We start from the raw sequence: 19,702 nt of genomic DNA, 5'->3' as shown, positions 1-19,702 counted from the left end.
TAAATGTGACACAATATGCAACGCATATAATTGATCGCTGTGTTTCCTGGAGAGCTGAACGAGCGTTCAAATTTAGAAAAGCTAAAGGTTAAAATACAAGCGCTCTGTGGAAATTGGCTGTAGGCCCAGAGTCATATATATTATATATATATATATATATATATATATATATATATATATATATTATGAATATATATATATATATATATATATGTGTTATGTATATATATATATAAATATTATATGTATTTTCAATTTTATATTCATATATATTATATACATATTATATTTTATAGATATTATATTTTATATATTTATAATATTTTATATTTATATATATATTCATTTTCATTTATATATATTCTATTTCATATGTATATATTATATTTTATATATACATATTTATATTTTGTTATATATATATGTATATTATATTACATATATATTCTATTATATATATATATTCTATTCTATATATTCTATTATTTATATATATATATATATATATATTCATTTTTGTTTATATATATTCTATTTTATATATATATAATATTATATATATAATATTATATATATTTATTTTATATATATTCTATTATATATATATATATATTATGTTATATATATTTATTTTATATATATTCTATTTTATATATATTTATTTATATATAATTTTTTAAATACATCTATATATTCTTTTTTATTTAAAAAAAGTGCCAATATGGATAATAAACAGGAGATCAAACTTTAGGCCTTGCTGAATAAGTGGCACACTACTTGTATTCATGCAGGCATTTCTCATTCTGCAACACCTCATGACAAAACAAGTCCAATCCTAAAAATAAAAAGTAAAGTAACAAATGTCTGCATTACTGTAACTTGTGTGCACATTCTTCCAACGTAAAACACTCCGCGTCCACATGTTTGATGCACAACGTGCCGACTCGTGACATCCAATATGATGACTTCAGGTGCGACAGGTCCGTGAGCACACGTCTGTCTTCATCTCCATCAGAGCTGATGTTGGTCGGATAACAACATGTGGAGACTTTGAAGTGCACAGCGACCTCCGCGGCCGGATGAGCCGGTCCAAGGTCGTCTCTCCGTCGCCCTCGTGCTCACCGTCATCACCCGTCCAGAGCTGCAGCGAGGAAATCATCCCGCTGTGTCGAGGAGGCAGACAAGGTCACAACCTGCAGGTCACCAAGGTCACACGGTCCGTCCTCTCTCCTTCTGCCTCGTTCGTTATCACTGCATAATCCATAAATCCTTGCATGTAACCTTCTTCCCCCCCCCCCTCTGTCTCTCTCTCTCTCTCTTTCCAACCTGTGTGTCATCCCCCCTCCCCCACACCCACGTTCCTCTGTGGTCTATGAGTTGCGTTCGCTGCCGAGAAGACAGGAAGTTCGCGCGTAAAGCAAAAAGCGGGAACAGGGGCCACGTCTAAGCGTGAGGTCACCCCGTGGTTCCGCTCGCCCCCCCGGCTGAGTCCCGGGGGCGGCGAGCCGGCGCTATTAGAGACGCCGCGGGTCGGCACGGCGGGTGAGGGTCAAAGCACGGAGACGTTCATCTCGTTCTGCTGGACGGAAACGTCAAGAACCAGCAGACGGCTCCGGGGCCGGGCTGTGAGTTTAAGATGCTTGACATTTATTTTGGGAAAAAGAAAAAAAAATGATTCATTTATGTTGGTTGTTGGTTTGTTTTATTGTTACGAGTCACGACTACATTATGTTGACATGGTTGAGTGTGTATATATATATGTATATATACATATATATATACAGTATATATATATACTGTATATATATACAGTATATATATACAGTATATATATATACTGAATATATATGTATATATACAAATATATATATACAGTATATATATACAGTATATATATATATACAGTATACATACTGTATATATATATTGTATCATGCAACATTGCATTGTAATGTCTATTTTAATATATATATGTATATATATACAGTATATATACAGTATATACAGTATATATATATATATATATATGTATATTGCAATGTTGCAATGTAATGTATATTTTAATCGGACCTGACATTTTTATTACCTTCGCATTGAAAATGCCGGAAGCCACGGACCAGAGTCGTGTGCCTCCCGGGGGCCAGAGCGGGCGACGTGGAGTCTTGTTTGAAGCTGCTGGCTAAGGATAAGCGGAGATACAGTCAGATTGTAATACACGCCGGTGGTAATGACGCGAGCCGCCGCTCGAACTCACTAAAATTAATGTGGAATCGGTGTGCTTATGCCAAGACGTTGTCGGACACCGTAATTTTCTCTGGCCCTCTCCCAAATTTGCAGACAGACGAATTGTATAGCCGAATGTCGTCTTTCAACCGCTGGCTGTCGAGGTGGTGCCCAGCGAATAATGTGGGCTACGTAGACAACTGGAAGACTTTCTGGGGAAAACCTGATCTGATGAGGAGACGGCATTCATCCCACGTTGGACGGAGCGCGTCTCATTTCTGCGAATATGACCAAGTTGATCACCGGACTTAATCTATGACAACCCAGGTTTCAGATCAGGAACCGGGAGCAGAGTTGTAGTTTAACACCCTTCTCTGCTCTTCCATTCGAGCAGTTACCCACCCTTGACTTTAGAGTAGAGACTGTGTCTGTCCCACGGCCACTTCAATTAAATAAATCAAAAGTAAGCAGAGAGAGTCGTACACAATAACCTTATACAAGTTAACACAATTATTTCAGCAGTGCAACAAAATAGGTCTATTAAATGTGGTCTCCTAAATATTCGATCTCTGTCATCTAAAGCTGTGTTACTGAATGATTTAATATCAGATAATCACATTGATTTATGTTGCCTAACTGAAACCTGGCTGAGCCATGAAGAATATGTCTGCCTGAATGAATCGACTCCTCCAAGTCATATTAATATTCACATTCCTCGAGGCACCGGTCGAGGAGGTGGAGTAGCAGCCATCTTTGAATCGAGCCTATTAATTAATCCTCAACCAAAATTACACTACACCTCATTTGAAAGCCTTGTTCTTAGTCTTTCACATCCAACCTGGAAAACACTACAGCCAATTCGATTTGTGATTCTGTACCGCCACCAGGTCCATATTCAGAGTTTATATCTGAATTCTCAGAATTTATATCAAGTTTGGTTCTTAAAACCGATAAAGTTATTATTGTTGGAGATTTTAATATCCATGTGGATGTTGATAATGATTGCCTTAGTGCTGCATTCATCTCCTTGTTGGACTCGATTGGCTTCTGTCAGAGAGTACAGAAACCCACTCACAGCTTTGGCCACACGCTTGATCTTGTTCTTACTTATGGCGTTGACATTGAGCATTTGAACGTCCTTCCCACAGAATCCTCTTCTGTCAGACCACAACCTCATAACTTTTGAATTTATACTACCGGAGTACTCCGTTAGTCAAAGTTTCTACACTAGATGTCTAACTGATAGTGCTGTAGCTAAATTTAAAGAAGCGATTCCTTCTGTATTTGATTCGATACCACGTCTCAATATAACAGAGGACTCCTGGTCTAACTTTAGTCCGTCCCAGATTGATCATCTTCTTGACAGTGCCATAGGCTCTCTGAGAATGACACTGGACTCGATAGCCCCTCTGAAGAAGAAGACAGTGAGGAAGAGGAGGTTTGCTCCCTGGTATAACCCTCAGACCCGCAAACTGAAGCAAGCGTCACGAAAGCTTGAGCATATGGCGTTCAACTAATCTCGAAGAATCCCGCTTAGTTTGGCGAGATAGTCTTAAAACATATAAGAAGGCCCTCCGTAATGCCAGAGCAGCCTATTACTCATCAATAATAGCAAAATAAAAACAACCCCAGGTTTCTCTTCAGCACTGTAGCCAGGCTGACAGAGAGTCACAGCTCTGTGGAGCCGAGCATTCCTATAAACCTTAGTGGTAATGACTTTATGAACTTCTTTAATGAAAAGATTTTAACTATTAGGGACAAGATTAATAATCTCTTGCCCATAACCAGTGCCAATCTGTTCTCAAGTGGAATGGCCTTGGAAACCGCTGTATGCCCTGGTGTATATTTGGAGGATTTTCTCCTATCAACCGTGACCAATTATTTTCAACGCTTTGAACTTGTAACACGTCTACCTGTCTCTTGGACCCCATCCCGACGAGGCTGCTTAAAGACGTTTTGCCTTTAATTGGCGGCTCTCTATTAGATATTATCAATGTGTCTCTGCTAACAGGCCACGTACCACACTCCTTCAAGGTGGCTGTTATTAAACCTCTCCTGAAGAAGCCCACTCTGGATCCAGAGGTATTGGCTAACTACAGACCGATCTCTAACCTCCCTTCCTCTCCAAGATCCTTGAGAAAGTGGTCGCAAATCAGTTGTGCGACTTTCTACATCATAATAGTTTATTTGAGAAATTTCAATCAGGATTTAGAAAACACCACAGCACCGAGACGGCACTGGTGAAAATTACAAATGACCTCTTAATGGCAGCAGATAAAGGACTCCTCTCTGTCCTGGTCTTGTTAGACCTTAGTGCTGCATTCGACACCATTGACCATGACATCCTGTTACAGAGACTGGAGCAGTCGATTGGCATTTCAGGCACGGCACTAATTTGGTTTAAATCCTATTTATCAGATCGATCTCAGTTTGTATTTGTAAACGATGACGCCTCGATAACCACCAACGTTAATCACGGAGTTCCACAAGGTTCTGTGCTTGGACCAATTTTATTTACTTTATACATGCTTCCTTTGGGCAATATTATCAGGAAACACTCCATAAACTTTCATTGTTATGCAGATGACACTCAACTATATTTATCGATAAAACCAGAGGAGAGCAACCAACTCTGTAAAATTCAAGCATGTCTTAAAGACATAAAAACATGGATGACCTGCAACTTCTTGATGTTAAACTCAGACAAAACCGAAGTAATTTTAATCGGCCCTGAGCACCTCAGAGATCAATTATCTGGTGATGTGGATTCTGTAGACGCATTGCCCTGGCATCCAACACCACTGTAAAGAATCTTGGCGTTATCTTTGATCGGGACTTGTCCTTTAACTCCCACGTAAAGCAAATCTCAAGGACTGCATTCTTTCATCTACGTAATATTTCAAAATCAGGCACATCTTGTCTCAAAAGATGCAGAAAATTGGTTCACGCTCGTTACTTGAGACTGGATTACTGCAACTCCTTATTAGCAGGCTGCTCTAATAAATCTCTTAGGTCCCTCCAGTTGATCCAGAATGCTGCAGCTCGTGTTCTCACTAAAACTAAGAAAAGAGATCACATCACTCCTGCACTAGCTGCTCTGCACTGGCTCCCAGTAAAATCAAGAATCACTTTTAAAATTCTTCTCTTAACGTACAAAGCCTTGATTGGTGATGCACCATCATATCTTAAGGAGCTTGTAGTACCATATTGCCCCACTAGAGAGCTACGCTCACTAAATGCGGACTACTTGTAGTTCCTAGAGTCTTAAAAAGTAGAATGGGAGCCAGAGCCTTTGGTTATCAAGCTCCTCTTTATGGAACCAGCTTCCAATTTCAGTCCGGGAGGCAGACACAGTCACCTCGTTAAGAGTAGACTTAAGACCTTCCTCTTGACAGAGCTTATAGTTAGGGCTGAATCAGGTTTGCCCTGGTCCAGCCCCTTGATATGCTGCTATAGGCTTATAGCTGCGGGGACGTTTTAGGATGCACTGAGTACCTATCTCCTCTTTTTCTCTCCTTAAGGATGAATTTTCATCTCTCAATCACACGTTACTAACTCTGCTTTCTCCCGAAGTCCTTTTGACTTTACGTCTCATGGGGTCATCGGACCCTATGAGACGGCATAGATCCCATCTGCCTGATGGATCGTCTGGGTCGTGGAATTCCTGCTCATGACTACGCCACTGTCCTGTTGAGACTCCGCCCACTCCTCCTCCCCACCGCCATCTGCCTGATGGATCGTGGAGGTCTCCATCGTGGAATATGCCTACTATGAACTATTCATACACTCTGTCATATTCATTGAATGTATTTTAACTCTAAATCTGTCCTTCTGTACACATTACATCTATTGCATCTGTCCATCCTAGGAGAGGAATCCTCCTCTGTTGCTCTCCTTCAGGTTTCTTCCCTTTTTTTCCCCCTGAAGGGTTATTTGGGAGTTTTTCCTGGTCCGATGTGAGGTTTTGGGGCAGGGATGTCTATGTGTACAGATTGTAAAGCACTCCGAGACAAATTTGTAATTTGTGAAATTGGGCTATACAAATAAACTGAATTGAATTGAATTATGTTTTGATCGCCGTGTATTTATTTATTTGTATGCGTGTTATTCGCAAATCTCAAAAAGTATTGAACCGAATCGCATGAAATTTGGTGGGATGATTGTTTATTATCCGGGGACCAGTTGATTAGATTTTGGGATCGATCGGGTCAAAGGTCAAAGGTCATGAACAGGTCAAAATCTTTCGCAGAACTCAAAAAGTATTGAACCGAATCGCATGAAATTTGGTGGGATCATTGTTTATTATCCGGGGACCAGTTGATTAGATTTTGGGATCAATCGGGTCAAAGGTCAAGGTCATGGAAAGGTCAAACTCTTTCGCAGAACTCAAAAAGTATTGAACCGAATCGCATGAAATTTGGTGGGATGATTGTTTATTATCCGGGGACCAGTTGATTAGATTTTGGGATCAATCGGGTCAAAGGTCAAAAGTCATGAACAGGTCAAAATCTTTCGCAGAACTCAAAAAGTATTGAACCGAATCGCATGAAATTTGGTGGGATGATTGTTTATTATCCGGGGACCAGTTGATTAGATTTTGGAATCAATCGGGTCAAAGGTCAAGGTCATGGAAAGGTCAAACTCTTTTTTTACCATAGCACGATACATTTTTGTCCAATTGGCATGCAACTAATGCCAAAATGTTCATAATTCAATGCCCAATCTTGTGATATGCGAAGGTATGTGCTCTACCAAATGCCCATTCTAGTTATAATATTTTTTCGCAATTTTCAGAGCAGAGGCCTAAAAAAAAGAAAGTTAAAAGGTTAAATATAAGATGTAAATGTCTGGTGCCTGAGGAAGACTTGAAGAACAGAATCCCTCACCGATGTTTGTGTTTTTAGCCCAACATCATGGCCAGTGTCTATATTTGGGACTTCCCTTTTCTTCACATGAAGAAGCTCCATCGTCCCGTTGAAGCTGCTGGCCTGGCGTCCTGGATCCTTCATGACATCTAACCCAGTGGAGAACCACGGGGTCCTGCCCTAGCAGGTTCAGCCCAGCAGGACCCTGTGGGTCTTCCTGCTTCCCTTCTGGGCCGGGAGCTGGATGAGGCCCGGGACAGCTTTAATAAGATTACACTGTAAGCAGATCCTCAAAGGTCTGACGCCCATGGGGGGGGGGGGGGGGCTCAGGTGTCTGGGTTCTTAACTCCATTATATCTGCAGGTGCCGAATGTGAATTTGGGGTATATTTGTGTCTTAAGCTTGACGGGGTCCTATCAACTTTGCCATTATTCTCCCATTTCTTTCATTTCTCTCTCTAGTATTTTCTGTATCAGCACATTTTGGTGGAGTCCATGCACCTGCAGAGACACCTTTGTGACCTTCAAGGTGTGATCTGAGCAGACTGACCCCCGTCTTCCCTCCCTTCAGACCAAACATGGTCAACGAGCCTCTCGTGACTCGTCCTTTAGATTTCTCGATCCTCGCCGGCTATCGAGAACATCGGGCTGACCCTTTGACCTTGAGAAAAGAGTTATTCCTGGTGGATACGCGGCAGAAATGAAGACTTCTACCCCCTCTTTATTCACACGTTGCAGAACACACATCAATGTGATTTTAATGAGGTCGATTAGAGAGGGGACGATATCAAAGGAACCCTTCAAGAAGTCAGATGACGAGGTATCCGGGTGTTAGAATCTAAGGCCGATGAAGTCCCTCTGCAGGATCGTCCATCTGAGTAAACCACGAGAGAGAGACAAGCCGGAGAGACAGAGTGAGAGAGTGTCAGAGGTGGACAGACAGTCTGCCAAGCAGCACGCCGTGTAATCATTCATCCAGACAGCCAGACAGCCGACAGACCCCGTGCCCTCTCGCTGCTCGCCTCCCAGGTCAAGGAGGTGAGCGACCCACTCCTGTGAGCTCCACTCAGCCGCAAATAATATCCGAGCTCCAGCATGTGGAGGACGGAGCTGCTGACGGAGCCCCGGATCTACACTGTGGTGACGGGGCACCGTGTTGCCTGAAGGTCTGTCCTTCATCGAGACCAGCGGCGTCAAACTCATCTTCACCGAGGGCCACATCAACGGCACGGTCGCCTCTTAAAGGGCCGGTGTACCTGAAGCTCTCCCAAAACATACTGTTAAATAACTCTCTTTGCATTTTGTTTTTGTTTATTCGAGAGTAGAAATATTGCACACAAGAGCATTTCTCTAGTATTATAACACACATCCATTTAGTTTTAAACCTTCAAAATAAAAGCACGGGATATAAAGGCGATCGTGTGTCTTTCAAGCCGTCAGGGGCCGCATAAAATGACGCGGTGGGCCTCGCGTCTGACACCTAGACCAATATCAAGTGAGCGTTCTCTGAGCTGAACTCTCAGACGACGTGGTTCGTGGACCTGAAGTACGTGTTTCACTCCGTTCCCCCCGAGGCCGAGACAACGCTGCGTTGGCGAGTTGCGTATTCTCGGAGCAGCGGGCCGCGAAGTGAACGACCGTTCACGCGTTAAGGAGTCACATCTTCACACCTCACGCGGCAGATCTCCACGGCTTCAGGCTCGAGTGCTCGGCGGATGACGAGCCGTTGGACTTGGATGCTCTCGGAGTTTATAGGCAGAGCTTTTGGCTCCCGACTGAAATGTTGACAGTATGCGTTCCACTCCAAGGAAACACCTGCGTGGTGCCTTTGAGGGCCTCGGGGGCCACAGGCGGCCTTTGAAGAAGTGGGAACTCACACTCAGCCACAGCCAAAAACACACACAGACCCTCACACCAACCCCAAAGGACAGAGCAGTCCCCCGGAGGAGCATTTGGGGAACTTCAGGACCTCCAGAGTTAGTACTTGTAGAGCAACATGTGCACGTACACAAAGAATACGTTAAATAGTTTGGATTCTTTCCAGCTTGTGATGAAATCTACCTCCATACTGCCAAGGCTCACTAATGATCATGTTTTAGCACCTTTTTTTTTTTACTATTCTTTTAAAACCTTTGGCGTTGGATCCCTACCAGTACGAACAACCTACTCGTCATATTTCATAGAAGTTTTTACTAAAACAAAAACAAGCAAATCAACTAAACTGTACTTTTACATCAATGAAATGTGTGGCAACATAACATTAGTCATTTTATTTGTAATGAACTATTCATTGTTTAAATCTCTGCCATTTTTGGCTTTAAACACCTTTTAAAAAAAAATTCTCAATAAGTCTTTCCTCGTCACTCGTCTCCTCCTCCCTTCCTCCTCTTCTCATATCCTCTTCTCTGCTTTAGGACCTCAAACAGAACACATACAAAGTTAAATAGTTTGGATTCTTTCCAACTTGTGATGAAATCTACCTCCAACGCTCACTAATGATCATGTTTTATCACTTTTTTTTTAAAACTATTCTTTTAAAACCTTTGGCTTTGGATCCCTACCAGTACAAACAACTTACATGTCATATTTCAAAGAAGTTTTTACAAAAACAATAACAAGAAAATCAACGAAATACATGTTCTTAGTAATGTTATTTGTAATGGTCTTTTCATTGTTTAAATCTCTGCCATTTTTGTCTTTAAACACCTTTTTTAAAATCTCAATAAGTCTTTCCTCGTCACTCGTCTCCTCCGCCCTTCCTCCTCTTCTCACATCCTCTTCTCTAGGTCAGGACCCCAAATTGTGCCGACCAATAAACACTCCCTTCAATTTGTCTTCAAAACCACCAAAACACACTTCAAAGCGCTGATGATTAATGATATAAAGTCAGTAAACACTTCCCCTCTATAGTTCAAAAACAGAATACTTTGAATTTATCTCTTTGACCCCATAAACAGACGACTTCTCCCAGAAGAGATACAACAGACAATTATTCTCCCTTTGACACTAATATTTACAAGGGCCTCTCCACGAAGGACATCCATCACGTCACTAAAGCTGAACAACGGGGTTTTTGACTTTAAGTGTAAATTGTCTGAATGGATAAAACACTAGAGTATCACGATTATGTCCTCAAAGCTGTGAGGAAGGATACACAAAGTTCTTAACTCTCATTACCAGAGTAAGAAACTATTTACTATGGAAGTTAACTGAATAAATGAATAAATCTTGGTTGGAAATGGGTCAAATGAGCCTTAAAATTGCTCAACAAGTGAGTCTAAAGTCTAAATGAATGTTGCTGAAGTGGATTTGAGTCTGATGGATGTCAGAATAGACTGTTAGCTAACATGTTCAATTCATAAAGTTATTCTATTTTAACGTTGTGTTCACAGCTTGTGTGCAGCTTTAGGTTTTACTCTTTAGAAAGGTTACGTTAACCTGAATCAGACAATCTGATTGGCCGGAAAGAACGGCCAATCAAATTGGTGTTTTTTTCAAAGCTGTTATACAATCATTTTTTACTTTTGATCCAGGAAAAAAATGAAAAAAAACATGTTCTCAATGTATTAGCATGAAATAGAATGAACAGAAACCACTAATTATTTAGATTTAGATTTAATAACAAAGGTGACCAGACTGGTACATTACTTTGAAATGTATAGATTAGATTAGATTAGATAATCCTTTATTAGTCCCACAGTGGGGACATTTCAGGATCACAGCAGCGGGTGCACATTAGAGCAGTAATAAAAAATAAAAATAAATCACAATACTAAATACTATTACTAAAATACTAACTATACAGAGGAAATACAATATATACAAAATACATACACAGGCAGTGACCAAAGTGAGTTTCCAGCAGGTTAAATTCTCCATAAAAATAAAGTGCCGAGTGTGCCAAGATCTCCAGAGATCTACTGCATATAAAAAATACATAAAATATGTATAAAAAATAATAAAGTTGTTAGTTTTATCCCGTGTAGTGAGCTGGAGTTTACCAAATATCTCACATGGGTGTTTTTATTCCTTTAGTGGTTAACCCTTTGAAGTCGACGCCCGCAGCACCGCGTTTTTCACTGTTTCCGTTTTTTAAAATATTGATTTTTTATTTTACCTTATTTCTCAGTCCCATTCTTATCATTTTGGTGAATGTATGACGGACCACATCATTTCTACTCAGAAAACGCTTAAACAAAATTTGGTTTTAGACATTTGTTTACATGTATCTAGCTTTGTATTCAGATATTTCACTGCTTTTGTGAACTTGGACCTTTGGTAAACCAATTTCAAACACCAAAACAGTTGGTCCACATGAGTAAAGGTGTGTTTTCACAAGAGATGTGAAGAATTTCTGAAAAATCGAACTTCAATTTTCAGCTTTAGGGCCATATTTTCTCTTTCCACTTGTGCCTGAGGACAATTGGGCCTCATTATATAGAGAGCTGAGAATATTCTGGAATGTTTGATGTATAACACATCGGTATGTGTCATATGCAAAAGCCTTTAAAAAGGTGAATTTTGTTGTTGTTGTAAAATCGAGAAAATGAGCCCAGACTCCAGAGGGTTGAATACTAGCTGATTAATGTTACAACCACATCCACAGAGCATTGCAGTAGTCCAGTGCCTTGCTGATGGGCACTCTAGTGAAAGCTGCTAAAAAAGAAACTGAGACCTGGTGCTTAGTCACATCCAGCACGCAGACTGCTCCAGCGTTTCCTGGAATTCAAGCCGACTATATTCCACGTAAATGTCTCTTTGACTAATCATCTGGCTACTGCAGCCCCCCAAAACTATTTCAGAAGTATTTTTGCCATCCTGTGATTCAGCCGTTAAAAGGAAGCACACTCTTTGTACAAGATCAAGGTTTTCCATGAGCTCACCGGCCCTTCCAGGATTCGTCTGGACCAACATCCATTACACACAAGACCTGACGCAAACCTTCTCCCGACGCCACACACCTTCAGTTTCCACCGTCGCCCTTGCAACTATTATCCTGTCACGTCAACGTGTGGATTTAGAAAAGATAACTTAAAAACAATTAGACATTAGGCTGTAACTACACTGTAAAAAGAAGAAGAAGAAGCTAATTCAACTTAAAATAATGAGTAACCTGGCTGCCTCAAAATGTTGAGTTAGACAAGCTGAGCAACTTAAGTTGTCTGAACTTCAATTAGAGTTCATTAAACTAAGAAAACATAGTTGGGCTGATAACGGGAAAGATTAAAAATAGCCCTATCAACTTGAATTTGATAGTGATCTCATAGTGATTACACAGTTGAACTTGATATTTCAAGTACACCCAACACTTGAGTTGAACTGACTTAGGGAAATGAGTTGAATGAACTAAAACAGTAAATCCTTTTTTTACAGTGTTGCTTTGTGTTCCTGAAGCAACACAAGATCCGCTCTTTGAGCCTCGGAGTGTTACCTCTGGTGTTGAAGCGGGTTAATAATTCAAACAGTTCAACGACTGCAGTGAAAACTTTATTTAATCCTCGGTGGAAACTGAGTGGAGTGTGTTAAAGGCCGTATCACATTTCATAGGTTCGACCAGAGAGAGCATGTGTGTGAGCGCTGTGAGCGTGAGCTGACATCACGTTCAAGAGGTCCACGCGCCTGTGTGTTGACTTTGAGACATGCACTCGCACACTTGTTCATATGGATGTGAGTGTCGATGTGGTTGTGTGGATAGCCTCAGAGACCCCTCAGGGGGGTCCAGAGAAGGAACTCTTCATGGGTGGAGGCTACAGACGACATGCTTTCTCACCCTGTGGTCTCTTTTTTGACAACTATGACAATACATTAGAAGTTTGAACTTATTTGTAAAAAGTGTCAAACAGTTTAAACGGCACTCTTACGAGTACTTTGAAGAATTGCCACAAGTTCTGAAACAAGTCATCAGTTGATTGGCGTCTGTGGACCAAGCATCGCTTTCACAAGGATCTGTACTGGGGCCCCTTCTCTTTTAATATAAACCACCTCCCTTGGTTTCATTGCTCATATTCCTTGGATACCACACTACGCTGATGTTTCACCCTTGACATGAACTCTTCAATTAAACTTCGTTCTTCTTTTTAACAACATTTATTATACAAATTCCTGGTTAAAGCAAGCATACACTGTTTTCTTCAATTGGCTTACCGCACCTGCTTTAGACACGCCCCCTTCTTAAAGAGACAGCACTCTCTTCCAACAACGAGCACTTTCCTCTCTTCACAGTCAGTATGTGCACAAAACAGGAATTACCTTAAACACAAATAATAAGAAATGAACAGCGTTGAACTACATCAGTAAGAGATATGAAATAACATTTCAGGGCGCTACACTGATGATACCCAGCTCCATTTCTGCTGCCTCAGCTCAGATCTCTGGCCTCACTGGTATCTCAAAATGATTGAACAGCACCTTCAACTCTGTCTCTTTAAAAGTCTTTACCCATTGGGGACATTAATTTACATCAAATGTAAATAAAGTTATGAGTGCCAAACGTGATACACTATGACGTTGGTGACGATGAGATAATATGCAAATGAACACTGATATCCATATAAACCCTTCCCCTGTGATGCTGCTGTGGCTGTGACGTGGTAGAGGCTCAGAGGTTACTTCTCTATGTGCTGTATAGAAAAACATCCACAAGTATAATCTTCAACTGACCATAATGCCAGTTTAAAAAACCACAGCAATAATCCAAGGACTTCATCTTCAAAAGACTCTGAAGCCAAACACACTTCAGATGTTTGTCTATGTGCATAAAACATAAACCTGGACTGGCATTCACTCAGCGTGACACGAGCCACATACAGAGGGGAGGGAAGGTATCCAGACCCCCTTTAAAGACCCCTCGATCAAGGAGGATCAGAAGAAGTGGACCGCATGCGAGTTCAACATGAGCGTCACAGCAAAGGCTCTGGATACTTATCACCATGTGATATTTCAGTTTAAAAAAATAAAAAAAAAATTTGCAAAGATTTCTACAGTTCTGTTTTTTTCTGTGAAGAGGAGGTGCTGAGTGTAGATTAATGAGAAATAAAATGAACTTTTTTGATTTTAGCAAATGGCTGCAATGAAACAAAGAGTGAACATTTAAAGGGGTCTGAATACTTTCCGTACCCACTATATAACAAGGAGTACGCACCGGCACTTTCACAATACACACAAACCGTGGCAGAAAAAACACAACGCACAAAAACAGAGAGCTACGTCATGCTGTAATCAGGAGGAGGAATTTAACACAAGTTTATGTAAACTACTCCAACGCCAGCAGGCAGTAATATCCCAATGAGGCTTGAGCGGGTCTTGAGAGAATATACAAATGGAGTAATAGTGAGAATGCCAGAAGTATTATGGATGTCAAGTCAAACATGATTTTATAGAAAAATATAGAAAAAAATCAATAGAAAAAAAATATAGAAAAAAGATAGAGAAAATATGGAAGAAATATAGAAGAAATATGGAAAAAATATAGAAAAATATGGAAAAAATGTGGAAAAAATATCGAAAAATATAGATAACATTCTCCAAAAATGTTCTACCAATTTTGTACAAATTCTCTACAAGTTCTCTACAAATTCTCTACAAATAAATAAATAAATAAATTGGGAATGTGGGGAAATAATCGCAAATTAAAATAAACGAAGCAATTGGCAAAATACTTTGAATTAACATCCAACATGGAAAAACGGGGCGGAGCTAAGAAGCCACCGGAAGCAGCAGCCGGGCGCTTCTTAACCCTTGTGTTGCCTTCGGGTCATTTTGACCCGATTCAATATTTAACCCTCCTGTCGCCTTCGTGTCAATTTGACCCGATTCAATGTTTAATGTCGGTGTTCTTTCGGGAGTCAACAAACAAACATAAAGTACCTCACACTTAAACTTGGAAAACAATATTAATTCTAATAATTTTCTGGAGATTTTAATAGCTGGGGTCATATTGACCTCAAGGGTAAAATATGTTAGTAAATATAAAGGTAACAGGAGGGTTAAACATTGAATCGGGTCATATTGACCCGAAGGCGACAGGAGGGTGAAACATTGAATCGGGTCAAATTGACCCGAAGGCAACACAAGGGTTAAACCAGCCAGTAGAGCGACAGGTCGGGACACGCAGAAGAGAAACGTCTACGGGTCCGGAGAGGCAGCCGGTTGTTCACCTCGTTCTGATGAATGAAGCTGTTGCTTTGTTCTATGGATATTCACATGACTCTGAGTGAACCTAGATAAATATAAAGGATGAAAAAAAGAGCAAGTTTGTGTGGTCTGGGTGGAATTCCAGTTTTTGAATCTGTGTCGACGGATCTATTTCCTCTCAAGTGGAAAATTGCAAAAATACAAAGGATGTAACTTGACGATGGATCTGAGGGAACTCCTAACTTCAGAAGAAAGGGACCTTAATACATCCAGTCAACTCACAGTCTATGTTCCTGTTATATGGGAGACATGCTTCCCATGTGAGGGGGACACATGGAGACACAGTTTTACAAAATCCCTGTAAAATAAGGTTTTAAGCTACGTACAGTAGCTACAGTTCACACTACAGCACTGTGGACTCACATTAAGCTCCTAAGGCCTGGCGTGTTGTTGCAGGAGGACGGGAAGCGAGCCACAGCTTCACTTGTTCTCATCTCCGGGGATGGACCGGTGACTCCATGATATGAGACCACCTTTAACCTCCTATAAGCCTGCCACACCTCCGCCCTGAGCTCAGCAGACTCCCCACAGCACGATCACACACAGGCACTCTGCAACGTCCACGCCGAGGGAGGCGACAAGACACGTGGAGAAATCAAAACATGATGTGAGGAATATAGTGTAAATTCAATTAGCCTCGCTGTAAACCCTCAAACCACATGGCTCACTTTTACTCCCCCTTGGAAACACACACACACACACACACACACACACACACACTCTCCACTTGACGTATGTTACGTCTGCCAGCAGCCGTGGTCAGGTGGTGTCAGCGAGCAGAAGGCAGGTGAGCTCATGTGGGAAAATCCTGCAGAGACAGGTGTGACCTCACAGAGAAAAGCATTACGGGCTCAGCTTCAGTGTTTTTTTGGCGCTTGACAGACGATTAGCGTACAAAACTATTACTTTTAAAGTCTTCCTCCCGTAGTAAATAGAAATAATTACAATGAAATGAAGAAAAAAAAGTGCTCTCTCAAACGTATTACCGATGATCATCATGCATTGAGCTTTAAAAGCCAAAGACACCCTCCTTCTCAGAAGTGTTGCTGTCGTGTTTTCCGGGGATTTCGAGAAATGTAACCACGGCAACGATGTATTTGTTATGGCAGCGCTGAGTCCAAAACATCAGGGAAACACAGACTGGGAGAAATAAAGGCAATAAAGGGGAGTATGAACGGAGCGAGCCGAGTCCAGCTGATTGTTTTACCACAGACCGGTTGATGAGAAATGTGAATCTTTATTAATCAAACGCTTGGAAATGTGGAAAGATAATTTAAAAAAACGCTGCTAGAGGAAAAGAGGGTATAGGTTAGTGTCCTCCTGTAAGGATGTTTTGTTGAGTTTTGCTCTAACTCAATACGAGACAACAGAACCGTGACTTTAAACCCTGGAAGCTGCCGTCTTCGCTCCGTGACGCGTGACGAGGCCTCCTCTCGCTCTCCGTCCCGAAATGGGAAAGAGGTTTTAGGTTTGCTGCTCCTGCGACTTGGAACTCGCTGCAGACGGATCTGGGTCTACGGGAACCGGTCACTTCAAAATAAAATAGGATTTCATTTTTTGGTTGTGCCAACAACCGTAATCTAAAGAGCAAAATATAGCGTGGTTTTGGGTTTTTAAAAATAGATTAAAAAGAGTTGGAGGAGGGTTCATCTGGTTGTAAATGTTTTCTTTGAAGGAGGTATATGTGCACCTGCGTGAACCGGGTTATGATGACATGAGTCTTAGTTTTGGTTTTATTCATTTTATGATCTAAAACATTATCTTTCTTTTTTTTGTATTGTCTGTCACTGTTTTATGTTGTATTGTCTGAAACTTTGTGCAATGTGCAGCTGCTCCTGTTTCGGCCAGGACGCTCTTGGAAAGGAGATTTTTAATCTCAATGAGCCATTTCCTGTTGAAATAAATTTAAAAATTAAAAATAAATCACAATTTAGCACAGAAAGTGGAATTAGAAGCGAGTCGCCCCAGAAGGTATCCGTGCCCAGGCGCTGTGGAGGAGACTCAGACTCATGAGAGCAAAACACGACTAATAACCTCTGAGTGTTCTCCAAAAGTCAACATCTATTAAAAAAAATATAGATGTAATAATTTCCAAAATTGACAACATCTAACTCTTGCACCAAATTTACTGTTTGAATCCACATTTACTGGCGGTTAGAATTTCACAAAAAATAAAAGGTTCCCCCGCTGACAAAAACAGTTTGTGCTCTCACAACTGATTAACGGTCCGATGTATCCATCCCAACTGAACCCTCATGGCCAATTTAAGGCCCTTTTTTTGGGACGGATATAAGAGTGTTGGAAATGTCTACGGTTGCAAACAGAAAACACACACACACACACACACACAAGGACATTTCCCCACACTCACACACAAGGTGTCTCAATGTAGGAATCACCACAGACGTCGTCGCTGTCCTCAAGAACCTCAAGGTTCAAGGTTCAAGGTTTTTTATTTGCCATGTGTATCCAGACCAACAGATCAGACACATTGGAATTGTTCTGCAGGCTCTTCGAGTCAACAGAGATACAAAAACAATATAATAATCAGAAAAAATATAAAATATATATAAAAACACACTGTACATAAGGTGGTCGAATAATAAGAATATACAGTATTAGGTTCAGTTTAAAAAAAACTGTCTATCAACGTAAAAAAGGAGAGGGCAGAGGTCAATAAACAAATAGGTTGGTGCTGAGTGCTGCTCCTAGCTTGTGAACAGAAAGAGGGGAAAGAGGAAGGTTGCTTATGAAACCGTGACTTGATGGAACCGTGTGGCCAAATCGGGTAATCCCGACATCCCTAATTGTAATACTAATAGTTTACATGATAAATGACAATGGCGATACAACGCTTCGGCCACTCGGAGTGTTTATATTTGGAATTAAAGGCGTAACAATCAGCACTAATACGGCTGTGAGAGAAACATCCTGCGTAAACATCCCCAAATAACCGGCTCATCCGTCACGCGTCCGGTGAGCTGCCCGCGGCGCGACGCCGGCGTGTTCTTATTGTCCACGGTTTTGGATCTGAACGCACATTATTACCCTGGTGTGTCATGGACCTCACGCGGTTTACGGAAAACAACGGGCGGGGATGTTTTTGACCGTTGTGACCGTAGTATGTTGGAAAGATTCTGGTGTGTGTGTGTGTGTTGTATTTGCAAGTAAATCAGGGAATCTGTGTGTTTTTATTGCTGCGTTTGTGCGTTCGGCTGTGCACTTCTGAACTCGTACGCTCTGTTTCTGTGTGCACGCGTTGTGTTTATGCGTGTGCACGGCGAGGTCCCGCAGAGGGCCAGATGTGAAGGTTTTTGCTCGTTGGCGACGCCCACCATAAATCAAACAGCTTTCACTAATGAACAAACAGAGGAGACATAGAAAGAGTGTAATAAACAGAATCAGAGGGAGGAAGAAAGGGGTTAAAGAGAGAGAACAAAGTGTGAGAACACACCGACGGAGAGAGAGTAGCTGGCGGTGAGGAGACGCGAGTGGACAGAGATGGGGAGGACGGAGAGTAGCTGAGGAGGGTAGGAGGGGGGCGTGGAAGGAACATAAAGTTTATGTCTGTAATTAAATAACTTATTGATACATCAAATAAAAAATAAAAAGACTCGACCAATGACTGATGACAGTAAAATCAAGGAGTTGCCAATCTATCGATGTCTTTACAGGCCGGCTGCTATCAGTCACAAAAAAGTTTTCATGAACCCTTAAATGGTGTTTAGTGATACCTAGTGCATCCATTCTACTCCATGTGTAGGTACTACTCAAACTATTTGTCTTTTCTAATGTTCTAGTGCCAGAATATGTCCATAATGACACAAAGGATGATTGTGCAAGTAGTTTTTCCAAACCGCTTTCTTTAACATTTCTAACTCGTGAAGACTGAATATTTGGTGGAAAAACCTGAAGTTTCAGCTGTTGTGGTCACAGCTGAAGGAAAAGAAGAAGGAAAAGAACGTTGCCATGTCTTCCAAAAGGGTGTCAGATGCTCTAAAAGTCGTTGGTTCATCCAGAAGCTGAACCGCTTCAGCCGAGGCCACGTCTGTCCAGGAACCTTCACCACCACAAGCACGGGACCGTGATCTGGGATTACTGATCATTCAGGATTTAGAGATGTGAATACATGAATGAATGATTGGTTCATGCTGCAGGAGGACAATAGGCAGAGCTAGGGAGACTCAAGGCTAAAAAACACCTAAAAACAACCCGATGAGCTCCGTGAGCCGGAGACGCTGAACCCAAGAACCGATCCGCGGTGCTCAGGAACAGCAGCACAGCGGGAGCTGAAGGGAGGGTCATAATTAACAAGTTATTACAATTCCATCTGCGGGGGAAAAGAATGTTCCTGCCAGCCAACAGCAGTCGACATATTTCACTTTGGACCAAAGTCTTTGCCAACAAGCCATCCATCCATCC

Source organism: Pseudoliparis swirei, chromosome 22, assembly GCF_029220125.1.
Source record: "Pseudoliparis swirei isolate HS2019 ecotype Mariana Trench chromosome 22, NWPU_hadal_v1, whole genome shotgun sequence".
Taxonomy (NCBI): Eukaryota; Metazoa; Chordata; class Actinopteri; order Perciformes; family Liparidae; genus Pseudoliparis; species Pseudoliparis swirei.
The sequence above is the reverse complement of the archived record's forward strand: the minus strand, read 5'-3'. Positions refer to the sequence as shown.